Source organism: Schistocerca serialis, chromosome 6 (assembly GCF_023864345.2).
Source record: "Schistocerca serialis cubense isolate TAMUIC-IGC-003099 chromosome 6, iqSchSeri2.2, whole genome shotgun sequence".
In the NCBI taxonomy this organism is placed as follows: domain Eukaryota; kingdom Metazoa; phylum Arthropoda; class Insecta; order Orthoptera; family Acrididae; genus Schistocerca; species Schistocerca serialis.
Genome location: NC_064643.1, coordinates 376,217,577 through 376,242,673, shown reverse-complemented (window position 1 = coordinate 376,242,673; position 25,097 = coordinate 376,217,577). Strand labels below are relative to the sequence as shown.

The 25,097-nt window shown below is 40.8% G+C and overlaps 1 protein-coding gene across 4 annotated transcripts in view; it reads right to left on the bottom strand.

The window, feature by feature from the left end:
* The window catches only part of LOC126485092 (integrator complex subunit 14), a 79,968-nt gene extending 63,897 nt beyond the window's left edge, over positions 1 to 16,071 (bottom strand). For 2 of the 4 annotated variants that reach the window (XM_050108703.1, XM_050108704.1), the window contains exon 1: positions 15,899 to 16,071. The gene's annotated coding sequence lies outside the window, so the exon portion shown is untranslated. Of the gene's footprint in view, positions 1 to 14,787; positions 14,863 to 15,898 lie in introns of those variants that run through there. The other 2 variants (XM_050108707.1, XM_050108705.1) reach the window with 2 other exon arrangements.
* Between the last annotated feature and the right edge of the window lie 9,026 nt (positions 16,072 to 25,097).

Below are 25,097 nucleotides of genomic sequence, written 5' to 3'. Positions count from 1 at the left end.
ATCCTTACATTTGTCCTGTAGCCATCCCTGCTTAGCCATTTTGCACTTCCTGTCGATCTCATTTTTGAGACGTTTGTATTCCTTTTTGCCTGCTTCATTTACTGCATTTTTATATTTTCTCCTTTCATCAATTAAATTCAATATTTCTTCTGTTACCCAAGGATTTCTACTAACCCTCTTCTTTTTACCTACTCGCTCCTCTGCTGCCTTCACTACTTCATCCCTCAGAGCTACCCATTCTTCTTCTACTGTATTTCTTTTCCCCATTCCTTTCAATTGTTCCCTTATGCTCTCCCTGAAACTCTGTACAACCTCTGGTTCTTTCAGTTTATCCAGGTCCCATCTCCTTAAATTCCCACCTTTTTGCAGTTTCTTCAGTTTTAATCTACAGGTCATAACCAATAGATTGTGGTCAGAGTCCACATCTGCCCCTGGAAATGTCTTACAATTTAAAACCTGGTTCCTAAATCTCTGTCTTACCATTATATAATCTATCTGATACCTTTTAGTATCTCCAGGGTTCTTCCATGTATACAACCTTCTATCATGATTCTTAAACCAAGTGTTAGCTATGATTAAGTTGTGCTCTGTGCAAAATTCTATCAGGCGGCTTCCTCTTTCATTTCTTAGCCCCAATCCATATTCGCCTACTACGTTTCCTTCTCTCCCTTTTCCTACACTCGAATTCCAGTCACCCATGACTATTAAATTTTCGTCTCCCTTCACTATCTGAATAATTTCTTTTATTGCATCATACATTTCTTCAATTTCTTCGTCATCTGCAGAGCTAGTTGGCATATAAACTTGTACTACTGTAGTAGGTGTGGGCTTCGTATCTATCTTGGCCACAATAATGCGTTCACTATGCTGTTTGTAGGAGCTTACCAGCATTCCTATTTTCCTATTCATTATTAAACCTACTCCTGCATTACCCCTATTTGACTTTGTGTTTATAACCCTGTAGTCACCTGACCAGAAGTCTTGTTCCTCCTGCCACCGAACTTCACTAATTCCCACTATATCTAACTTTAACCTATCCATTTCCCTTTTTAAATTTTCTAACCTACCTGCCCGATTAAGGGATCTGACATTCCACGCTCCGATCCGTAGAACGCCAGTTTTCTTTCTCCTGATAACGACGTCCTCTTGAGTAGTCCCCGCCCGGAGATCCGAATGGGGGACTATTTTACCTCCGGAATATTTTACCCTAGAGGACGCCATCATCATTTAATCATACAGTAAAGCTGCATGCCCTCGGGAAAAATTACGGCCGTAGTTTCCCCTTGCTTTCAGCCGTTCGCAGTACCAGCACAGCAAGGCCGTTTTGGTTATTGTTACAAGGCCAGATCAGTCAATCATCCAGACTGTTGCCCTTGCAACTACAGAAAAGGCTGCTGCCCCTCTTCAGGAAACACACGTTTGTCTGGCCTCTCAACAGATACCCCTCCGTTATGGTTGTACCTACGGTACGGCTATCTGTATCGCTGAGGCACGCAAGCCTCCCCACCAACGGCAAGGTCCATGGTTCATGGGGGGACTACATATGGTACACATTTTAAATCTGGAAAAAATATGATTGAAATTAGAGTAGACAGACATTTGAACAGGCAGCAATAAAATAACAAAGCCAGACATCTTTAAGGAGTGAATCTCTCTATATGTGTACCACTCATCTTGTAATAATGTGGACATTTTTAGCAAATTAACTGAATCCTGGAAAATGTCTCAACCCCAAAACATAATAGCATTTAGCAACATGGACATTAACACAGGTGTTGAGGCCGAAATGAGTAATAACTTCCTAGACATTTTCAGTACTTTTGGTGTGGCACAAATGGTAAGCACCGCAACTAGGGTACCAGAAATTTCAGCATCAGTGGACCATGTGCTTACAGATATGAACAGGGAAAACTGTAAGTATTTTTAAGATATCTTGGCATTTCTGATCTTTGCTATCAGATAATAAACCTAAAGATTGGCTTGGTAAAACCCGCAAAACTGTTCTTCTTGGTACATAAAATACTTATATTTTTTTAGAGCATTGGCAAATCAAATCTGGGATGAACTGTAAATGGAAAACCATGTACATGGTAAGTTATCTACATTCTACATATTGTTTGGATTAATTTTTCAGGAGATATTTCCAAAAGAGGCCACTTCTACAGCAGCAGCCTAGGAAAATAATGGACAGCTGCAGGTATTAGAAAGTCCTCCCAGACATTTAAATTTCTCAATTCTTTACAAAAGCACTACACTAATCTATGATTCATAGATTATCATCCAGGTATAAAAAATGGTGCTGCTTGCTGCAAAAATATCATTCAACAACAAAATAATATATAATGCAGAAATAAAAGGAAAAAATTGCACCACATCATAAAGCAAGGAACTGGAAAAGAAAGACTCAAATGTAATGAAGTACTAATCAAATATGGTAGTAGAATAACTGAAAATCACCAGGAATTAGTAAATTTTGTAGTAACAAAATCTTCCTACATGTAAAACACACACAGCGCCCACAGTGACTTACACAACAATTACAATGATGTTCTCTGCAACAGAGCTTGAAGTCAGGAAGACAATAGAGACTTTAAAAAATAAAAAGTCAGCAGACACAGATAGTTCCTGGTCTCTATTCTGAAGGTATGTATAGAGAGCATACAAGCCCTATTAATAAAGATAATAGATGAGCCTTTTAATTCAGGTATTTTTCCAGAGTACCTAAAGCATGCACGAGTTGTGCCCTTACTAAAGTAATGTAATGTTGATAGTACTGAAAACTGCAGGCCAGTTTCACTGTTGTCTGCATCCTCAAGAATAACTGAATCCATCATGAAAGACTGACTAATGAACTGCATGAATAAACACAACCTATTAATGAACCACAATCATTCCGGAAGCACAATCTAGTTTCTGAAGTGGGAGAAGTCTCTCATTACAGAGTTCACAAAAATGGTATTTGAAGCTCTTGACAAGGATGGTTGGGTTACAGGTATTTTCTTATACTTGTCCAAGGCTTCTGACACTGCTGACCATAAAATACTATTAACCAAGCTAGAAGCGCTAGAAAAATAGCAAATGACTGGATTCAGTATTACTTGGAGAACTGGGTGCACAAGGTACAGATAGTGCACATATCTGCTGATGATAAATTTTTTGTAAAGCAGTTGTTAGACAAGAAACATATAGGTTTTCCTCAGGGTAGTGTATTAAGTCCAGTTCTGTTCTTAATGCCCAAGGTGCTTGTTTTAATTTGGAACAACGAACTATCTCAAAAAAAAAGATGCATGGTGCAAAAAAAAAAATTCCAAATAAAACATCAATGGTCCAATAAAAATTAAGTTGGCTTATTGACCAATCTTAAATATTTTAATTTTTTTATATGTGATTACCCTATAATTGAGAAGTTCAAAAGTTTTTCAAAAAAATTTACCTTTCACTTTTACTGAATGGCAGCCATTTTTGTTTGTAAGTGTGCGACGATGTTTCAGTTTAGAGATGTTAGCAAAAATATGAATATCTCTGCACTGGGTTAAGTTACAACATTGCAACTGACATGATTGTTTCTAGAAAAGTGTCAAAATGGTTCAAATGGCTCTGAGCACTATGGGACTCAACTTCTGAGGTCATTAGTCCCCTAGAACTTAGAACTAGTTAAACCTAACTAACCTAAGGACATCACAAACATTCATGCCCGAGGCAGGATTCGAACCTGCGACCGTAGCAGTCTTGCGGTTCCAGACTGCAGCGCCTTTAACCGCACGGCCACTTCTGCCGGCTAGAAAAATGTCCTCAACAACATTGTCTATTACACAAAATACCCTAAATTAAAAAATAACCAGTCTAAATGACCTTCAAAGTTGGTACCCAAATTTTCAAAAATCCACTTATAGGCCCAAAAGTAACAAACAAGGAGTGATTTATGAGAGTCTATTTTTTTCCTATAGTTAGGTATCATACACTACTAGCCTTGTATACAGCAAAAATACTTACAAATGTTTCCTTAATTTTTTATGAATTTTTGAAATTTAAAAATTTTAATTTTTTGTCAAGTTTGGGGTTAGTTATCTCAGGTGGGATGGAATATAAAAATATGATTTTTGCACAATTTGTACACCTATATGGTAGCATGTACTGTAAAAATTTCAACATTGATATCTGACAGTGAACAAAGATATGAATTTTTGAAAATGAGGAGATAATTTACATTACTCTACAACTGGTCTTATGGCTGTTGCCTATTCATGTGTGATATTGGTGGGATATAATCAATTATTATTGAAGTAAGGTACTGAATTATACACAAGAAGTGGAAAAATCACTGAAATTAACATTTATATTATTTTGACATACTTAAAATAAATATTTTCAATCAACATCTTTTGAGATGTGACTGTTCCCACATCTGGTGGTGAATGTTAAGAACACTTATTTCTTCAGATAGCTTCTGTGATATAGAGTAAGACCTCCCAGCTGCTGTGGTAAGTTCAAGCACTGAAAGTTTCCTTAAAACATTTTTCATTGGTATCCAAACTTTGTCACTAGTAGCTTTCTTGAAAGATGTTCTTCGTCCAGCAGGATAGTAAGAATGCACAGAAACATCGTTGTTTTCCAAACTTATTCTTTCAACCTCTGCAAGCCACCACTGTCCATCATACACACATGCCACTATGTCATTCAACATTAAAGACAGAGATGTAATTTTACTGACACAATGATCCTTATAAATTTCGGTTTCTTATGTTTCATAGCATCGAACTAAGGTTTCTGCAAAGCCAAGGAATTTGTGGAAATGCCTTGTTCTTTTTATTGCTATACAGTTTTCAAATCTGGTTTGAAGTGTTGTTTTCATATGCAGAACCACTTCTTTCTTATTCAGAAAATAGGTAATGCCTTTAATATTATCCTTGCAAAAGACATACATGTCCTGTACTGAGAATTTGGTCTGTGGTAGGTCTTTGTAGGCTGGCTTTACTTACTTCACATGTTGTTGTACCTCCTACTCCATCACATGCATTTTTACCATCGCAAGACGCAAAAAAGTGCCATTCAGCCTCCAACCCAAAGTCTACTTTGCGGTTGCACAGAAGTGAAAAATTCTTTTTGTTCTTATACTGACTACCACTTCCATCTGAAAAGTATAACAGTTTCTCAACCTTGGCAAAATTTTCTTTTATGTACTTTATTACATACTTTTGAAACACTTGTACAGCCTGAAGCGTTGTGCTGCAAGTAGTCGCTTAGAATGCAAATAGAAGAACTGCAAACTTCATCTTTCTCATTAAAAAAATAAATAAATAAATAAAAAAGTGTGTGAAATCTTATGTGACTTAACTGCTAAGGTCATCAGTCCCTAAGCTTACACACTACTTAACCTAAATTATCCTAAGGACAAACACACACACCCATGCCCGAGGGAGGACTCGAACCCCCGCCGGGACCAACCGCACAGTCCATGTCTGCAGTGCCTTAGACCGCTCAGCTAATCCCGCGCAGCTTTCTTATTTTTAAAGTAGAGAGTAAATGGCTGCAGTGTTGCCTAGTCACTGACCCAGTGGTACCCTTGTATTGCATCTTGAATCAAAAATGTAAACCTTTCTGCAAAATCAGCTAGCACTATGCATTCAGTTTCATGAAGTTGTGCTTTTTTTGTCCTTCAGAAACTTACTTTTTAGAAACATAGTGGTGACTTTTGAGTTTTTGTAAGTTATCAATTAAAGATTCCAAGTACTCTTCCTGAGATTTAACTACTGTTATCATTTCTGCCCTGTCAGTTGTGACCCACTGTTTGAAGGTAGTACTGTCTGGCATTTCCTCATCATATTCGTGAAACAATTCAACAACAGTTTCCTTACCAGCGCATTTATTACACAAACTCATCATAGAGTCATAACTGTTAGTGTCACAGACCATTAAATCCAGTAACTCTATTTAGTTAAGATCACTGAGTTTTGCACCCAAAATCATCAGTTTGACATACGGAGTATGTCCCTGAAGATCCAGCCAAAATACACCACTTAGGACAGAGGTTGCAAAATTTTGACCTTCCAATTTTGCATTCAGGATGAGAATTTTTGAAATCTATTTAAAGTTCTTTTAAATTGGACAGTACTAGTTGTTTCTGCTTTGTTACTTTAACTCCATTTATAACAACTCTTCTGCTATCTTTGCAACCTGGGCACATTCTACTGTTTTCATCATCTTCAAAAAACTGCTGGACCTTTTTAATTGTTTTTTCACTTGTACCTACTCCTTTCTTCTTTCCTAAAACTGGAAGAATGCCTTGTTCTTTCATTAATGTTCGGGTTAGTTTAACCAAACGATGAGAAACATTGAATTCATGAATTATTTTTTCTCTTGACCATGAGTCAGGGAGCAAACTTAAAATTTTAACTTTTTCCTCTTTAGATGCCACTGAACACTCAATATTTAATTTCTCTATTAAGCTTAAATATTCAGTGTCAGATGATACTTCTTTAGAAATAATGTTGGTATCTGTATTATTAAAGCATGGTTCCAAGTCTTTTCTAATTTTGTCTGAAATTTGTTGTACCTTATTTTCAATAGTTGCTTTTCTCTTTCTGCTACTTAATTTTATTGTTTTCGAAGCAGGAGACATGTCTAACTTAGAACAAGCAAAATCCAATATGCTAACAGCTTCCTCATTAGGAATATAAATGTCATTAACAAGGTTACATGATTCTGGTTCTGGATTCACAACAAATATTTTTGAGTAACAATTTGGGCACAGGGAATTTCCAGGAATCACATTATGTTTCACTTGGGAAGCTGTTTCACTCTCACATAACAAGGACAAAAGTTCAAGTTTTATTTCCCTCAAACCTTCAGTAATGGGCTTTTTATGAACTTTAAGTGGATCACAGCACTTTCTTCCAAAAGTGTGGTTGTATTTCAGAATATATTTCTTCTCATGATACTCACACACTGATGTTACAGAAGAACTTACTCGAAATTTAAACAAAGTTTGTCTAACTTCGTCAAAGTCATTCATATTTTTCAAGTTTTTTGAAACTGAACCTTAAACTGTTTTGTGACACACTTCACTTGCTATCTGTCCAACAGAGCACTGTTCATCCATGTTATTGCATTCCAGTTAATCTCTCAAAATTAATTACAAATTACACAGAACAAAGCACATAACACATTCTACACTCTCGGTAAAGTATGTACATCCACTCTAACAGGGTTTCAGGACAGACTACAACAATGCCACACCCAACAATAATGTACTTCTTTAATGACAATAAACCTAAATGTAAATGGGCATTTTTATTACCATACAACAAAAGCGAAAGCTCCTATTGTTTAATATTGCATTATTAAAATAAATAAACTAAATGAATACTGGGTGATAGTGTTAACTAAATATATGTCACAATTAAATTTTATTACAACGAAACAATAAACCATTTAAAAAGGCTAAAGCCATAAGATCAGGTGTAGAGTAATGTGAATTATTTCTTCATTTTCAAAAATTCATATCTTTGTTCACACTCAGATATCAATGCTGAAATTTTTACAGTAGTTGCTATCATATAGGTGTACAAACTGTGCAAAAATTATATTTTTATATTCCGTCCCACCTGAGATAACTAACCGCAAACTTTACAAAACATGAAAATTTTCAAATTTCAAAAATTCATAAAAAATTAAGGAAGCATCTGTAGGTGTTCTTGCTGTATATGAGGCTAGTGGTGTATGACATCTAACTATAGGAAAAAAAATAGACTCATAAATCACTTCTTGTTAGTTTTTTTGGGCCTAAAAAATGGATTTTTTAAAATTTGGATACCAAACTTTGAAGGTCATTTTGACTGGTTATTTTTGAATTTAGGGTATTTTGTATAACAGACAATGTTGTAGAGGACACTTTTCTAAAAACAATCATGTTTATATATGATTGCAGTCTTTCTCGGCGTTCCCCTCTTTGGGGAAGTGTGTGGGGGAGTTTGTAGCCTTTCAGCTTTTACTCCATGTGTTTCCTTGTATGTGTGGTTATTTCTGTAATTTTTGGGTGTCTGCAAAATGTGATGAATGTTCCGTGTGTGTCTGGTACTTGCCTGAGGTTGGCAGATGATTGATAATATGCGGTACGGTGAAGGATTAGGGATTGGATATGGGGATTTTCTCTTCAACTCAGTCAGCGAAGATTGTCATTGGGCGTTTGTGCTTGTCGCAGGACATGTCATGCTGACCTAGGGAGTGGATGAGGACTTTTCCTGATCTGGAAGAGCCTTCACAGAAGGCACTTGGCAGGTCTTGGAAACACTCTTTCAGGAGCGGGATTTCAGCTGCGGCATGCAGATCATCGGTATGGAATCCGACAGGTAGATGCAGTGCCCTCCTGAGGGCGCAGTTCTGCAGCCTCTGGAGTTTGTTCAGGTGCTGTTTTGCCACGTATCCCCAGACAGGGCACACATATTCCATTACTGGTCGTATCAGGGCCTCATATACTTTCACACCTACACAGCAGGAAAGGAAGCTGGTTGAGTTGAGGACTGGGTATAGGATGTATATTCTGGCATATACACCTTCCTGTGGACCTCGTCTAGGTGGGGTTTCCATGTAAGATGAGAGTCCAAGGTTACGCCAAGGTACTTGGCGGTTTTGCGCCAGGGGAGTTGGTTCAGTTTAGGTGATGGTGGAAGGGTGGGGGGCATTGAGGTGGTCTGCGCCTTTCGAGCCTCCGGATGATCAGCATAGCCTGTGTCTTTTCAGAGTTGGTACTGCGCCAGCGATGGGCCCAAGTGACTGTGTCATCTAAAACCCTTTGTAGCCTACAGATGACCAGGCCCTTGTTCGCATTTAGTGTGTAGAAGGCTGTGTCATCTGCGTACTGTGCAGTGTGCACCAGGGGGGGGGGGGGGGGGCATAAGCGTGTCCGCAGTGTACAGACTGTACAAAACGGGCGCAGGACCAATCCCTGTGGCACCCCAGCACGGATTCGCCTTTTGGTGGAGGTGGCGGTTTCTACTTTGACAGAGAAAGTCCTATCTGAGAGACAGCTTTCGATCTGCTTAACTATGCTCCTGGGGAACCCTTGTGTATACAACTTGTAAAGTAGCCCTCTGACCCATACTGAGTTGATGGCTTCAGCTACATCTAGTAGCACTATCCCGCAGTAGCCTCTGTGGCTGCTTTAACCACTCTCATGATCTGTTGTGGGGCAGAGTGGTTCTGCTGGAATCTGAATTGGGAATCCGGCAGACGTTGCTCTCTGGTAAAATGTTCCTGTATGGGTATTAGCAGGAGGCACTCGTAGATCTTGCTGAGAGTTGGCAAGAGGCTAATCGGCCTGTAGCCAGCAAGCTGGGAACTTGCGGAAACGAGTAATCTCGTTGAAGACATTCACAAGGTGTGTGATCGCCAAGGGTGGGAGGTTTTTAACTAGGCCTAACTGATTGGTGACACTCATGTCCTGGCACCTTTTTTGTGGGGAGGGACCTAATTACCTTTGCCACATCTTCGGGGGCAAAAAGTGTGAGTTCGTCCTCTGGGTCCTCCTTCGAATTGAGGAAGACAGTCAGTTGACGACGGACTAAATCTTCATGTTCTTCATCCTGGGGTTCTGCCGCTTGAAACTGCTCCTTGAAGGAGTCGGCAAGGGCATTGGCCTATTCAGTATGGCTGTAGGCCAGACCTCACTTGCCGTGCAGTGGCAGCATCCTAGCACGTCTTTTTGTGAATTGCTTGGTTGCTTGCCATAGTGTGTGATCGTCTACTTTGAGAGCTCCAATGCGGTTTTGCCATTGCTGGTTTCTGTGCTCATTGAGTGCTACCTTCAGCTATCTCTGCAGACGATTGAGCAGCCTCCTGGGGGCCTGATTTCTGGTGATCTTCCACTGTTTTGCCACTCTGTTCTTATGTCGAATTTGAGCTAGGAAGTGTTCCGGGAGCTATATTTATGAGGGCAGTCCGTCCCTTTGTGGTGGGGAGGAGGGGGGGGGGGGGGCATGGCTTCTTCTGCTGCCTGCAAGATGGTACCTGTTAGGTCTTGTAGTGCTTGTTCTAATGTTTCAGCAGTAGGTGGCGGAGTGCGAGCGATATCAGAGGTGACAGTTTCTCAGTATTGCTTCCAGTCTGTACATTTGTAAGATGTCTGGTACCGTGGCAGTGCTACCCATTCTCCCACATCGACCTCTAGAATCACTGGGTTGTGGTCAGAGGACATTGTGTTGATTGTCATTGCGGCCACAAAACCTGTGATCTTCCTAGTGATTGCTATGTCTAACATGTTGTGTCTACCTCCATTTTTTGGAAAATGTGTGGACCTGACCACACCTCATGTTTCGAAGTGGTGGTTGCAAGCTAGTTGTTGCAGTTTGGCGCCTCCTCTGGAGTTACTCTAGAGTTCCAATCAGGTTGTTTGGCATTGAAGTTGCCTCCTATTATGAGTTTGCCTTCAATTTGCCCTAGAGCAGTTATGTCTCCCTCATCTATCTTGTCTTGTGGGGGTCGATAGATTGCAAAACTTATTAGGGGTCCAGTGGCAGTGGTTACTTCGACCGCCACTGCTTCGATTTTATTGGTAGCTGATAAGAATACCTGATGGCAGGGGATCTCTCTTTTTATGTATATGGCCACTCCTCTGACTTGGATTGGCCTGTATTTACGGTAGCTAACATAGTTGGGAACTGTCACTTTTATTCCTGGTTTTAGGTGGGTGTCGGGTTGCTGTGTTTTGCGTATCTATATAGCTGTTTGGTTTCTGTAGGCCACCCAATCACGTTCCTCCAGAAGGGGGTACCGCGTCGGTGGTGGTGGGGGACCACGGCCCAGTGTCGAGACCTGGTGGCTATCCAATCTGTCTGCAGAAGTCGCTGCCTTCAGATCGGAGCGTTCCTGACGTATTTTGTCAATTGCAGGATTCCACACTGCACTGAGCTGAAAACCGCTATCCCTGTTTATTAAATTGTTGTGCAGACATATCTCCACTGCCTCTTTGTAGATCGAGTCCCAGAAACTCTGCCGCTCCACAGCTTCTTCGTTTTCTTGAATTCGAAAGTGTGTCCCTCGATAATGCTATGTTCTGCTACCACGGACTTGTTTATCTGTCCTAGTCGTACGTTCCTGATGTGTTCAGTACAGCACTGGGAGATACATTGTTGTATCTGCACGATATATTCCATCCCACATTCGCACTCAATACTGTAAATGCCCGGCATCTGCAACCCCAGCTAGTCTTTGGTAGAGCCAAATATATCTTTCACTTTTTGTGGTGCCCAAAACACGGTCCTTATTTTGTGCTTCTTTAATATTCTTGCAATCTTGGCTGTCAGCGGTATAGCAAACAGCAGAAACATCACACGTTTTGCTTCATATTCTTCTGGTTTCTCCTCCTGCCTCTTGTCTGCATGCAAGCCGAGTATTATTTGTGTCTTGGTGTAGCCGTTCTTTCAGAAGGTTTCCTGCAGATGTGCTAACTCGTGCGGCAAACTCTCATTGTCACAGATCCACCTGGCTCTATGTATTAAGGTCTTTAGTGCCAAGTTACATTCTGATGGATGGTGCCAGCTCCGAGCATTGAGATATAAGTCCGTGTGCGTATTCTTCCTGTAGACTGAGTGTCCCAAAGTACTGTCCTGATTTTTCTCAATCAAAATATCCAAAAAGGGAAGGCAGCCATTTTCTTCTCTTCTACCTCCATGGTGAATTTGATGCTGTCATGTATGCCATTCGTCTATGTATCTGTAGAACACCTTTAGTTTATGGAGTTTATGGCAGGCGGCGTTCAGTGCCACATCTTTAAAGTTCTCCATGCACAATTTGGCAATACCTGGGGCCAGGGGGGAACCCATGGCAACACCATCTGTTTGCTCATAGAATTTCCCACCACATTTGAAGTATGTTGTGATTAACATGAGACGAAAGAGTCTGAGTGTGTCTTCATCGAAGTGATCTTCGAGCATAGCTAAGGAATCATCCAGCGGCACCCTGGTGAAAAGAGAAGTGACATCAAAGCTGACTAGCAGATCCTTCTCATCCAGGCAGAACCCACGGTGTACCTTAACAAAGCAGAAGAGTGCAAGGCACTGTTGAGCCTTCGGGATGATAAGGATATAGTGGTCTTAGCAGCAGACGAAGGGAATGCGACAGTCCTATTGAAGTCGAAAATTATTGGCAGAAGATCGACACCTTACTACAAGATCCAGCATACAAAGAAGTGGCAAAAGACGCGACTACTTCTGTCACACGCAAAACCATCAATCTTCTCAATAGCTCAGGACTTCACAGAAACACCGTCAGGAAGATTTACCTTCGGGCCCCAGCTCCACTGTGACTGTTTAGCCTCCCGAAGATCCATAAGGAGAATGTCTCACTATGTCCTAAATTGAACACCATAAATTCTCTGACGTATGGTGTAGCCAAACACCTAGCACAGCCGTTAAAACCACTCATGGGTCACTGCCCTCACCATGTCAAGAACTCGGCCGAATTTGTTAAGCTACTCCAAGGATTATACCTGGACGAGAATGATCTACTAGTCAGCTTTGATGTCACTTCTCTTTTCACCCGGGTGCCCCCCCCCCCCCCATTTTTATTGCAGACAATGATTCTATGCCAAAAAATTCCTAGGATTTACCAAAGACATTTTTTTCCGTTTAGGCTACCTGGCACATTAATTGACAAAATTCAATTTTTCTGATTTTCGGAATTAAGAAATGACTCATTTGGTTCCATTTTTATAAATTTGGTTGCATAGTAAAACCTTTGTATTTAGTAGTTTGAAAGTTTGGAAAACAGGCTAAATTTAATGCATAATGTAAGTTCTGTTCTTTTTGCGGTTGATTTCGGAGAATCCTCATACCACCAGGACGCTTTATTTTGAAGAGCCCTCTAGAAACTCATCATCAAGGTGACTGATTACAGTCTGTTCTTTCATCTATCTGCTGTAAGTCTCATGCTGATTCCAGTGCTATTGACCATGAATGGATGAAAAAAATCTGCAATAAAGGGGGATCCCCATATGGGGGGGGGGGGGGGGGGGAGGGAGGGTTGGCCAGTTTTAGTACAGACTGATGTATTATGTGGAAAAGGGAGACATTACATCTAGATCATTGCCCCCCCCCCCCCCCATCTCCTTCATATGATGAGACATTTAGTTATTCCAAGTTACAACAAACATCCTGCATATCAATGACTTTTCAAGAAGTATAAGACATGAAGAAAAAGTTCTCTTTGCTGATGACAGCAACATCACAGTCACTGATAAAACACCAGAACTCAAATGAAACTCTCAAGGATATTTACAAATGGGAACATACTGTTGCATTAAGCATAGATTATAAATCTCTAGATTGTGTAGCATACATAAAGTTCCGCAGAATCACACCATATAACTACATGTAGTAGTAGTCAGACTCATTGTACAGAACTGTTTAAAAAAAACTGAGTATACTAACGGAACCAAGTGAGTACATCTATCAATCTATTGTACGTACCGTTATATATGGAACCATGGAGCTAGAGCTTGCTTGGACAAACAAATAACTCAACAGCATTTTCCATCAGGGAATAAAACTATATAATAAACTGCCCAACATGAAGAAAAAGATTACTAAAATACATCGGTTTAATCAGGCAGCTGAAACGTTGTTTGTAAGTACTGTGTATAACATAATCAAGCATTACTTGAAGAGAATTCGCAGTAAGGGATTCATAATGAACGGGGATAATTACAACATCTTTTCACATAACAATGCTGTAATGCTTTTGCAAAGAAATCATATGCCTATCACCTGTTCTATCTTCATAAAGTATACTTACATTTTCTACGTGTATATATATTTTTAGCTATTTATTTTCGTTGTATTATGATGACAAATTCAATATCATTGTAAGATGATCCCTGGATAAATAAATGAAATGAGGTTACTAAGACAAGCTGAAATCAGAGTGCATACATTACATGCATGTAAATTTATAGCACCAAAGTACAGTCAACCAATAAGTGTAACACAATAATTGCCACTCACAATCCAATTCTGCACTATACAATAAACATGCAGTATAATGGAATTCCACCATGTCAAACCAATGACTGCAGTACAAGCGGACTAAACCAATCAATGTTTGGAGAAGACTTGTTTCCTCTGTTCATCCACAGTCCTGCTATCCGTAATTATTCATCACATGAGTTACACTCAGGATAACAACAGTCTTTCAACAACATTTTGCCACCTTTTATTTTTCCTAGTCAACAATGCACTTTTGTGGCCACCCAATTACGTCTGCACTCCTTTCACCAATTCTCTAAAATTGCAATGTTGACTAGTACCCTTACATTAAAATGGTAGCAATTAGTAACTGAGTGGGTGTTCATTTCATTTCTTTCTTGTGCACACTCAGCCACCATAATTTTTCCCTTAATTTGCACTTATTTCTTTGATATATTCTCACAGCCTATTTTCCAAATGGGCATACAGGTACATCATCTGCGGGTACATATGCTCTCTTCTTTACTTTTATCTAATTTAAAGCAAGTATTCTAATTTCTCTTGTCAAACAGATTTTTGAAACAATACGCATACATGCATACCTGATTTCATACATAAAAATGCAGTGAATAGACTTTAACTTAAGAAGAACACATATTTTCACAGAGCCAAGAAAGTGAATGTTCATCACAAAGATGTACTACTGTTTGGTTATGATTCAACAGAAATCTTCAGTGGAGTAACTATAGGCCTTATCTCAGCAGTAACTCTACCATGGGCCTACTTTCTTTGACATTGCTCTCACAAATCTTATAATAAGGTAACGTACTCATCTGTAGTGCAGTGTAGCTAGAGGTCTTGAATAGTCTAAAAGGTGACAGTTTCGTTGTGAGTCAGCAAAGCGAGATTGAACAAGCCAATTATTCCACCATGATATCGCCATCTACAACACAATCGATAGAAGATAGAGGAACTATTGTGAACTACTTAACAATGTGATACCTCGTTCATGTAGCGATGAAGACTCATAAGAAATGTCTTTCGAGTGCCGTAAATTAAAAAAATCCACGTCGTCCTTCTCAATGGTTATCTATATCCAACAGACCTATGTAGGTCCAGCAAACAAAATTATAGCCACCACCTACTAGATTAATCAACGTATTATAAACAAAACATACAACCGTAAATACAACTTCATTTAAAACATAAAAACATTCACGGCGCCACGTACACAACGTATAACGTCTTTCTTATTAATACAAGAATATATCGATGGCTCGCGTTGTTCCGTAGACCGACTAATATGACACAAATAACACAGGGTACAATGGCTATTGTGTACCCTAACATGTTCACAGCGGTACCGACAACAAAACTCAAAATCAAAACAAATGCCTTTCTTGGATAGTGTTCGACCACAGCACCAACCCATGTATGTCTCAAAAATGACGGAATGATAAAACTGCTCATTAATTTGCCTCTATTTTGTTCCAGGTTTTCATTAGTTGCAAATGTTCCGAACCAAAATATTGTGACGGCATCTATAAGTTATTTCAGGTGTGGTCGTCCGTGGCACCCTGAAAGGGTCTATCTGGATCTGAGGATGCCTGGTGTTGATGCATAAGACGTCGGTTAAGGTACGCTGATTTGGAAAATATACTTGTAAAAGCAACAAAGGTTAAGTCTCAAATCGGTATACGTTTTGACTATAGTTCTCATCAGTAAACCTAATTTCAAATCATTCACTTTCGCCAATGGACAACACATCTAATCAGTTCATTTTTATAAAATAAGTACCTCTTTGGGTAACAGTAACTTGGATTCAAACTTAACCAGCTATCGAACAGTCAACAGGTAGAGAGCAACAGCTCGTAAACAAAACGTAAATTCAGGTCTTATGCTTCCTCTTCAATTTCGTCAATAATCCATTTTACTCATACCTTTTCATACACATATTATTCGATCAGCTGACACCTTTTCCTTCCTCTTCTGCTTCTCACAACAACAACAACAACAACAACAAAATAGCTAAAACAGTACCTCAGGTAAACACTGATCAATGAGCTTCCACAAGATATGCACAAAAACAGAGTGTAGACGCCCTATCTTTACGGGTAACAGCATAACACAAGGAGACAGGGAATACATAGAGAGACTGTGACACGTTATTCAGCACTGCCTGCAGTGCCACGCCATATTAGTAGCTCCTACGGCGGGGACGAGAAGTCATTCTGCGCTTTTTTGGAAAGCGAGAGAGTTCGTGTACGGTTTTGTGAGCTATACAGTTGCTGAGTTTCTTTTCGGAATCATCGCTGCCGCGTGCTCAGAGAAAAAAAAACGCACATATCCAGAAAAAAGATTGAAGATAGATGTAATTATTCTTACAGAATGTATTCTGTAACTGTGCTGTGTTTTGTGTACAATGATGTATTTGCTTACTTGGGTAATAAAGATTGTTTCATCTACACGATATTCCAAGAATTTTGTGACGATGGAGAAGCTACCAAAGACCCGCATCATACTTTGTAACGTTTCCGAAACGTAAGCACCATAAGATCATAAGCTTTCTTTATAATGGAAAACTTCGTTGCTAGTTGGGAGGTATGTTCGATTTTTTTTGTATTATTCTTTTTTTGACATTTGCAATAGTCAATACAGCAATAACTGTTTTTGTTGCTTTCTGGAACCTAAATGAAGTATGCTTTCATATTAGAAAGTATTGTTTACTGGAGGAAAAATGTGTAATTCCCTGAGAACATAAACTACGTATTAAATTATAATTTCAGATTATAATAGTTGCCCTTTATATGCTAAGTATAGAGCACAAATTATTCTGTGAATCAATCGTGACATTGTTGAGGATTTGACAAGATTTGTTTCAACATTTACGAAGCGCCACTACAGAGACAATGAGTAAAATACACTTCTGGCTACACGTAACGACCGTTAGTAAAACCAAAGAACATACAACACTATGACTACATAACGTCTCATACATTTCTTTCACAAGCGGCACTATGCAGCAAGATAAAATTCCACTATCACCTCCCCCCTCCCCCCACAGTGTCAAGAGTACCGTTGGTTGAATTGCACACGACGCCCCGACCTCGTAACCACTTACTTTCGCTTCTTACAGCGTCACCAGCACCGTTGGTTGACCTCTGCTGCGTGGCGCCTGCACTCGTACGTGACAACTCGCGGAATACAAATGAATGATGGGACTGCCATTCTCTCGGTGCCACCGGGCGCAATTGCTATATGTGCGACCGCAGTTTCGTAACAAAGTCCGAGGCCTTGATCACATGACATGGAGTGTCATCCATTTTCTTTAGTATGAAGTGGAGAAGCGAAGACAAGCTGCTATTAGATGGTCAGCAGATTTCCTGTACCACCATGAAGGCAAACTCCCATTTTGCTCCTTCAAACTTACTGTTTTCAAATGCCTTGGTCGTGCGTGGATCAGTGGACCAGAAGTTGTTAATACATAGTGCACCATATTGTGTTGTACTGGGGCAAGTCTGGGTAACTGCTACATAATCTCTGGATACTGCTGAAAGAGTGCGATATACAGTGAATCACCCACTGTTCGTATTCTGGCACAGTCATTATGATGAAATCGACCCTTACTGCTTAGGTTGGTTTTTGTGTCCAGAAGATAGCTGTGTCTGAGGTTTGGAAGTAGTCCAAAGTATGACAAGAAGTGTGCTCCTTATATCGGATGCACTACATCGGCGACTATGAATCACCTGTCCATGTGTTTGATTGGTGGAGCCATTAGTGGCAAACAGGTGACAGTCGTCACGACTACAGTGAGGTAGACATTTGGCCAGGTAAACTGACACATGTGCTCGAGTGTCTACCAAGAACAGCTCTTTCATGTATTGCTAAGTGACGAAAAGGCAGCGGCTCTTATCTGAGTCAGTTGCCATCACCATTGGGCCCTTGTCGTTGCTTCCCATTTCACATGGCAAGTTACACTCCTTGGCCTCCATACTGAATCGTCTGTGGTACCAGCATACCCTCATGGTTGATGGTGAGTGGCTATGACCCTTTGGTGAGACACGACGTCGACGTCGGTTGGTACTTGCATACAGATCTGCGACCTGTGCTGTAAACTCTGCCTATAGTGATGCAAATGTTGCGGTGGCAGGACTCTGGTTATGGTGCGACAACTGCTACATTTGCATATGGACACATTTCCACTATATATTTGGCTGTCCGCGCAAGCACGTCTAAATCTCCTGCAGGAACTATAAAATGGTTCAAATGGCTCTGAGCACTATGAGACTTAACATCTTAGGTCATCAGTCCCCTAGAACTTAGAACTACTTAAACCTAACTAACCTAAGGACATCACACACATCCATGCCCGAGGCAGGATTCGAACCTGCGACTGTAGCAGTCCCACGGATCCGGACTGCAGCGCCTAGAACCGCACGGCTAATGCGGCCGGCTAGAAACTATATCTTTTGTGCTTCTACAGAGGGGTGTGACATCCAGATGCTCCTCAGTATGTCATCACTGACTGCACTATTTGCCAAAGTGCACAGACGACGTAATTATTGCGACGACATGCGATCATGGAGCTCTTCTGTTCGCAACAGTTTCTTCAGTCTCTTGGTCTCAGACCATGACAGGCATTTGATTGGTGCACTTTTAATTGTTGCGTATGGTTCCATGGGTGGGGACATGGCTAGGATATCCTGTACTCCACTAGCCATCTCTTTATTTAGTGCAACAACGACATAGCTGTACGTCGTCTCATTGGCAGTGACATTCACCAACACAAACTGGCTCTCAAACTGAGCAAACCAAAGCATTGGGCTTTGTTGCCACGAGAGAGGCAGTTTTACGGATGTGTGGCTGACTGCTGGCATCGTTGGCTTGTGGTCCTGGTTCCGACATGAGTATAGTCTAGGATCCTCTGTAAGTTGTGTGAGAAGTACACAGTGCGGCTTCTGCAGTTGTTATATGTTTACAGAAGGTTTACGCATACACTGTAGTCGATGTGGTCGTTTAACTCGTTATGCGGGGTGATCACGTCGGAGTCACCACTAAATGTTGGGTATTTAACAAAATTTATTCAAACATTTACGAAGTGCAACTACAGAGACAATCTGTAAAATTCATCTCTGGTTACACGTAGCAAACCAAAAGTAAAAACAAAAAATAAACAACACTATGACTACATAGCAGCTCATAAACTTATTTGATAAGTGGCACTTTGCAGCAAGTTAATTTTCCATTATCACTACAGTGTGAGTTTATATAAGGATAGCAATTTTTTAAAGTTTGGATCTACAACAGGTAGTTACATATTTTAAATTATAACTTCTAATGACCATGTAGATAAGATATAATATGCAAGGGGTAAATTAATCTCATGCTGAGTCTTACAAATCGAAATATAGAAGATTAATCATGGGGCTAAAGTGCTACATTGGACGACCCCACTCTCACTTCCCCCCCACCCCACTCCTCTTAAATCTTGGTTCTGGGGAGACTGACCTGTAACAAAGCCTAATGTATACTTTCAGCCCTTTTCTATATTTAACGCATGTTTCGTCACAAAAACCAAAACTGCAGGGTAAATTCAAAAAATACATCTTAGAGAATAGGCAAGTCTCCAAGTGTATTGATGTAGTTATGCACAAACTAAGAAAAATGTGAGTGGAGTCTACTTCACAACTCTGCAACATTTGGCTCTATTTGTACTTATATTAAGCAGAGTAATCTGATTCATGTGAAAGACAAGGTACTATATTGGCTGTTGTTTTATAAACTTATGGTCAACCAAAAACCTCATTACATATTCGACTGCCTGCATGGCTTAGGGCGTAATATACCCTCTGGGGGGTGGGGGGGGGGGGGGGGGGGTTGGGTGCTGTCTTCCAGCTCGGTGCAGCAGAGTTTTCGCTTTCAATGTCAAACTAACAATGCATGCGATCGAGAATACTGTAATATTTTTGTTCAACGCTTTTCCCTTAAATACACTAAAGCGTCAAAGAATCTGGTATAGGCAAGGGTATTCAAATACAGAGATGTGTAAACAGGCAGAATATGGCGCTGCAGATGGCAGCACCTATATACGACAACAAGTGTCTGGTACAGTTGGTAGATCGGCTACTGCTGCTACGATAGCAGGTTATCAAGGTTTAGGTGAGTTTGAATATGGTGTTACACTCAACGCACAAGCGATTGGACACAGCCTCTTTGAGGTAGCGGTGAAGGGGAGATTTTCCTAAACGACCATTTCACCAGTGTACCGTGAATATTAGGAATCTGGCAAAACATCAAATCTTCGACATTGCTGCGGTCAGAAAAAGATCCTGCAAGAATGGGACCAATGATGACGGAAGAGAATCGTTCAACGTGACAGAAGTGCAGTCCTTCCGCGAATTGCTGTAGATTTCACTACTGTGCTATCAACATGTGTCAGCATGTGAACCATTCAACAAAACATCATCAATATTGGCTTTCGGAGCTGAAGGTCCACGCATGTACCCTTGATGACTGCACAAACAAAGCTTTACGCCTCGCTTGAGCCTATCAACGCCGACATAGGACTGTTGACAACTGGAAACATCTTGCCTGGTCGCAAATTCTCTTTTTCAACTGTATAAAGTGCATGGAGCTGTGTGGGTATGGAAACAACCTCATGAATCCATGGCCCCTGCATTTCAACAGGGGGCTGTTAAAACAGGTGGAGGCTGCATAATGGTGTGGGGTATGTGCAATTGTAGTGATACAGGACCCCTGATATGTCCAGATACAACTCTGACAGGTGACACATACATAAACATCATGTCTGATCACATGCATAAATTTATGTCCATTGTGAATTCCGACGGACTTGCACAATCCCAGCAGGACAATGCGACACCACACGCGTCCAGAACTGCTACAGAATGGCCCCAGGAATACTCTTCTCAGTTTGAACACTTCCACTGGCCACCAAACACCCCAGACATGAACATTATTGAGCATATCTGGAATGCCTTGCAACATGCTGTTCAGAAGAGATCTCCACCCCCATGTACTGTTACGGATTTATGGACCGCCCTGCAGGATTCATGATGTCAGTTCCCTCCAACACTACTTAAGACATTATTCGAGTCCATGCCACATCGTGCTGCGGCACTTCTGTGTGCTCGCGAGGGTCCTACACAATATTAGGCTGGTGTACCAGTTTCTTTGGCTCTTCAGTGTAGTTGTTATACTTCTAAAGTTTTCTGTAGAAAAGGGTGTACTGAAACAAACGAAGTTGGTTCCCAAACTAAATTTTACCGACTTTATCTTTTACTTGTAAACGCTCTGCTAATGACCATCTAGAAATACAGTGTTTAAATGAAATCTACTGATTCTGTCGAGAGACGGTGTAGATAAAATGTTAGTGCACTATGCTCAGATCTTTGCAAGCAAAACAACCTTCAAAAACACCACTCTAAAAATCCAAGTCCTCTCTGCAAAAGCCTGATCTCTCCACCCCCTTATGAACAGAAACAACTCCCTCCATCCTCCACCTACTGTCAAAGATATAATCCGTTTAATAGCATTAATCCTACTGAACATTCATCCTTTTGCAAGACCCCCACATCCTACAACAAATAACCCTCGCCATAGGCACCATCTTCCATCTCAATACCTGCATCACAAACTCCCAAAATCAAGCCCATTTCATTTCCAATCGTCTCGAAACACTAGTCTAATGTACTCCTCAAACTCCTTGTTTTACTGAAAACAGGGCAGCAGAATACAACATCCTCTATCAAAATATGCGTTCCCTTCATTTTAATAAACATCTTCTTATCCATACCCTCCAACACATAAAATCCACGCCCTCCTCCTCCTCAACGAAACATCTCTCGATCCTGACCATTCCATCTGCATGTCTCCTTACATCTTACATCGCACTGATAATCCCTGTCCTATTGCCCATGGTGGAATAGCCATCGCCCATCTCTGAAATATCTCTTCCACTCCCCAACCACTCCCCAGTGATCCAACTGAGCACCTCATCCTCACCATCTTTCTTTCAAAACTAACAGTAGCCCTTGCCAATATCTACATCCACCCTACCCATTGCATCCCCTAAGATTTCCTGACCAATGTAGACCAAACCTTTACCACATACAAAATCACAGCTGGTCTTAACCTTCAATCCCGCACAACGTCGAACAAAGGTGGTGGCGTCAGTTTAGCAACATCCTCAATGGTCATGATATCATTTTCCCTGTGCACACCCACTCTGACACAGATACCACCCCAATATCATTATTGTCTCTCCTAACCTCTTGAGGTGCACCACAGTAGAAGTCTGAGATCCAGCTCAGAGTGATTTCCTACCTGTCCTTCTTCATACCTCGTACAGTGTACCCAACCCAACTCGCACCACTCCTAATCATCAACTCCCACATATCCAGGATTATTCCCATGCAGACTGGGAAGCATACTGTGCCCACATTCATACCTTAATCGAAAGCCATGATTCCAACCTTCAGAATCCTAGCGACATCCAAAGTAAGATTGACTTCCTACAACACACTGTCTTGGTGCCATTTCCAACCATATCTCACTCTGAACTCTGTACTACAACCATCCTCCTCTTCCTCCAAGTGCTCTTGCTCTTCTCCAAGAATACTGTTGTGGCTGTAGCAAATTCTTTAATACACATGGTCAAGACACGTTCAGAGGTCACCGACAGCAAGGTGATACGCTTGCAGTTACTTACAAGCCAAACGGGTGCCTCCTTATGCCATCCCATGGTCATCCCAGGAAAGGGTCCTAGGTGAACTACGAAGAATGGAGGACGAAGGTGTAATTGAGGCCGCAAGATCTGAGTATAATAGTCCACTACGCATAGTAGACAAAAAGGACAGTGGAATTCGACTGGTGTTGTCATTAAATAAGGTTTTTGTGGATATTATGAACCATTTACTGCTTTACCATAAATTCAGCAAAATGAGTTTTGATCAGTTTTGAACAGCCATTATGGCTGCAGAAAAAATGGAGTAAAACTGGATGACCAATAGATGTTGTTGTTGTTGTTGTTGTTTTGGTCTTCAGTCCTGAGACTGGTTTGATGCAGCTCTCCACGCTACTCTATCCTGTGCAAGCTTCTTCATCTCCCAGTACTCACTGCAACCTACATCCCTCTCAATCTGCTTAGTGTATTCATCTCATGGTTTCCCTTTACGATTTTTACCCTCAACGCTGCCCTCCAATACTAAATTGGTGATCCCTTGATGCCTCAGAACATGTCCTATCAACCGATCCCTTCTTCTAGTCAAGTTGTGCCACAAACTCCTCCTCTCCCCAATCCTATTCCATACCTCCTCATTCGTTATGTGATCTACCCATCTAATCTTCAGCATTCTTCAGTAGCACCACATTTTGAAAGCTTCTATTCTCTTCTTGTCCAAACTATTTATCGTTCATGTTTCACTTGCATACATGGCTACACTCCATACATATACTTTCAGAAACGACTTCCTGACATTTAAATCTATACCCGATGTTAACAAATTTCTCTTCTTCAGAAACGCTTTCCTTGCCATTGCCAGTCTAGATTTTATATCCTCTCTATTTGGACTATCATCAGTTTTTTTTGCTCCCCAAATAGCAAAACTCGTTTACTGCTTTAAGTGTCACATTTCCTAATCTAATTCCCTCAGCATCATCCGACTTAATTCGACTACATTCCATTACTCTCGTTTTGCTTTTCTTGATGGTCGTCTTATACCCTCCTTTCAAGACAATGTCCATTCCGTTCAGCTGTTCTTCCAATTCCTTTGCTGTCCCTGACAGAATTCCAATGTCATCGGCGAACCTCAAAGATTTTATTTCTTCTCCACGGATATTAATACCTACTCCGAATTATTCTTTTGTTTCCTTTACTGCTTGCTCAATATACAGATTGAATAACATGGGCAGAGGCTACAACCCTGTCTCACTCCCTTCCCAACCACTGCTTCCCTTTCATGTCCCTCGACTCTTATAACTGCCATCTGGTTTCTGTACAGATTGTGAATAGCCTTTCTCTCCCTGTGTTTTACTACTGCCACTTTCAGAATTTGAAAGAGAGTATTCCAGTCAACATTCTCAAAAGCTTTCTCTAAGTCTACAAATGCTAGAAACATAGGTTTGCCTTCTCTTAATCTAGCTTCTAAAATAAGTCGTAGGGTCAGTATTGCCTCATGTGTCCCCATATTTCTACGGAATCCAAACTGATCTTCCCCAAGGTTGGCTTCTACCAGTTTTTCCATTCGTCTGTAAAGAATTCGCGTTAGTATTTTGCAGCCGTGACTTATTAAACTGATAGTTCGGTAATTTTCACATCTGTCAACGCCTGCTTTCTTTGGGATTGGAATTATTATATTCTTCTTGAAGTCTGAGGGTATTTCGCCTGTGTCATACATTTTGCTCACCAGATGGTAGAGTTTTGTCAAGACCGGCTCTCCCAAGGCTGTCAATGGTTCTAATGGAATGTTGTCTGCTCCCGGGGCCTTGTTTCGACTCACGTCTTTCAGCGCTCTGTCAAACTCTTCACGCAGTATCGTATCTCCCATTTCATCTTCATCTACATCCTCTTCCATTTCCATACTATTGTCCTCAAGTACATCGTCCTTGTATAGATCCTCTATATACTCCTTCCACCTTTCTGCTCTCCCTTCTTTGCTTAGAACTGGGTTTCCATATGAGCTCTTGATATTCATACAAGTGGTTCTCCTTTCTCCAAAGGTCTGTTTAATTTTCCTGTAGGCAGTATCTATCTTGCCCCTAGTGAGATGAGCCTCTATATCCATACATTTATCCTCTAGCCATGCCTGCTTAGCCATTTTGCACTTCCTGTCGATCTCATTTTTCAGACGTTTGTATTCCTTCTTGCCTGCTTCATTTACTGCATTTTTATATTTTCTCCTTTCGTCAATGAAATTCAATTTTTCTTCTGTCACCCAAGGATTTATATTAGCCCTCGCCTTTTTACCTACTTGATCCTCTGCTGCCTTCACTACTTCATCCCTCAGAACTACCCATTCTTCTTCTACTGTATTTCTTTCCCCCATTCTTGTCAATTGTTCCCTTATGCTCTCCCTGAAACTCTGTACAACCTCTGGTTTAGTCAGTTTATCCAGGTCC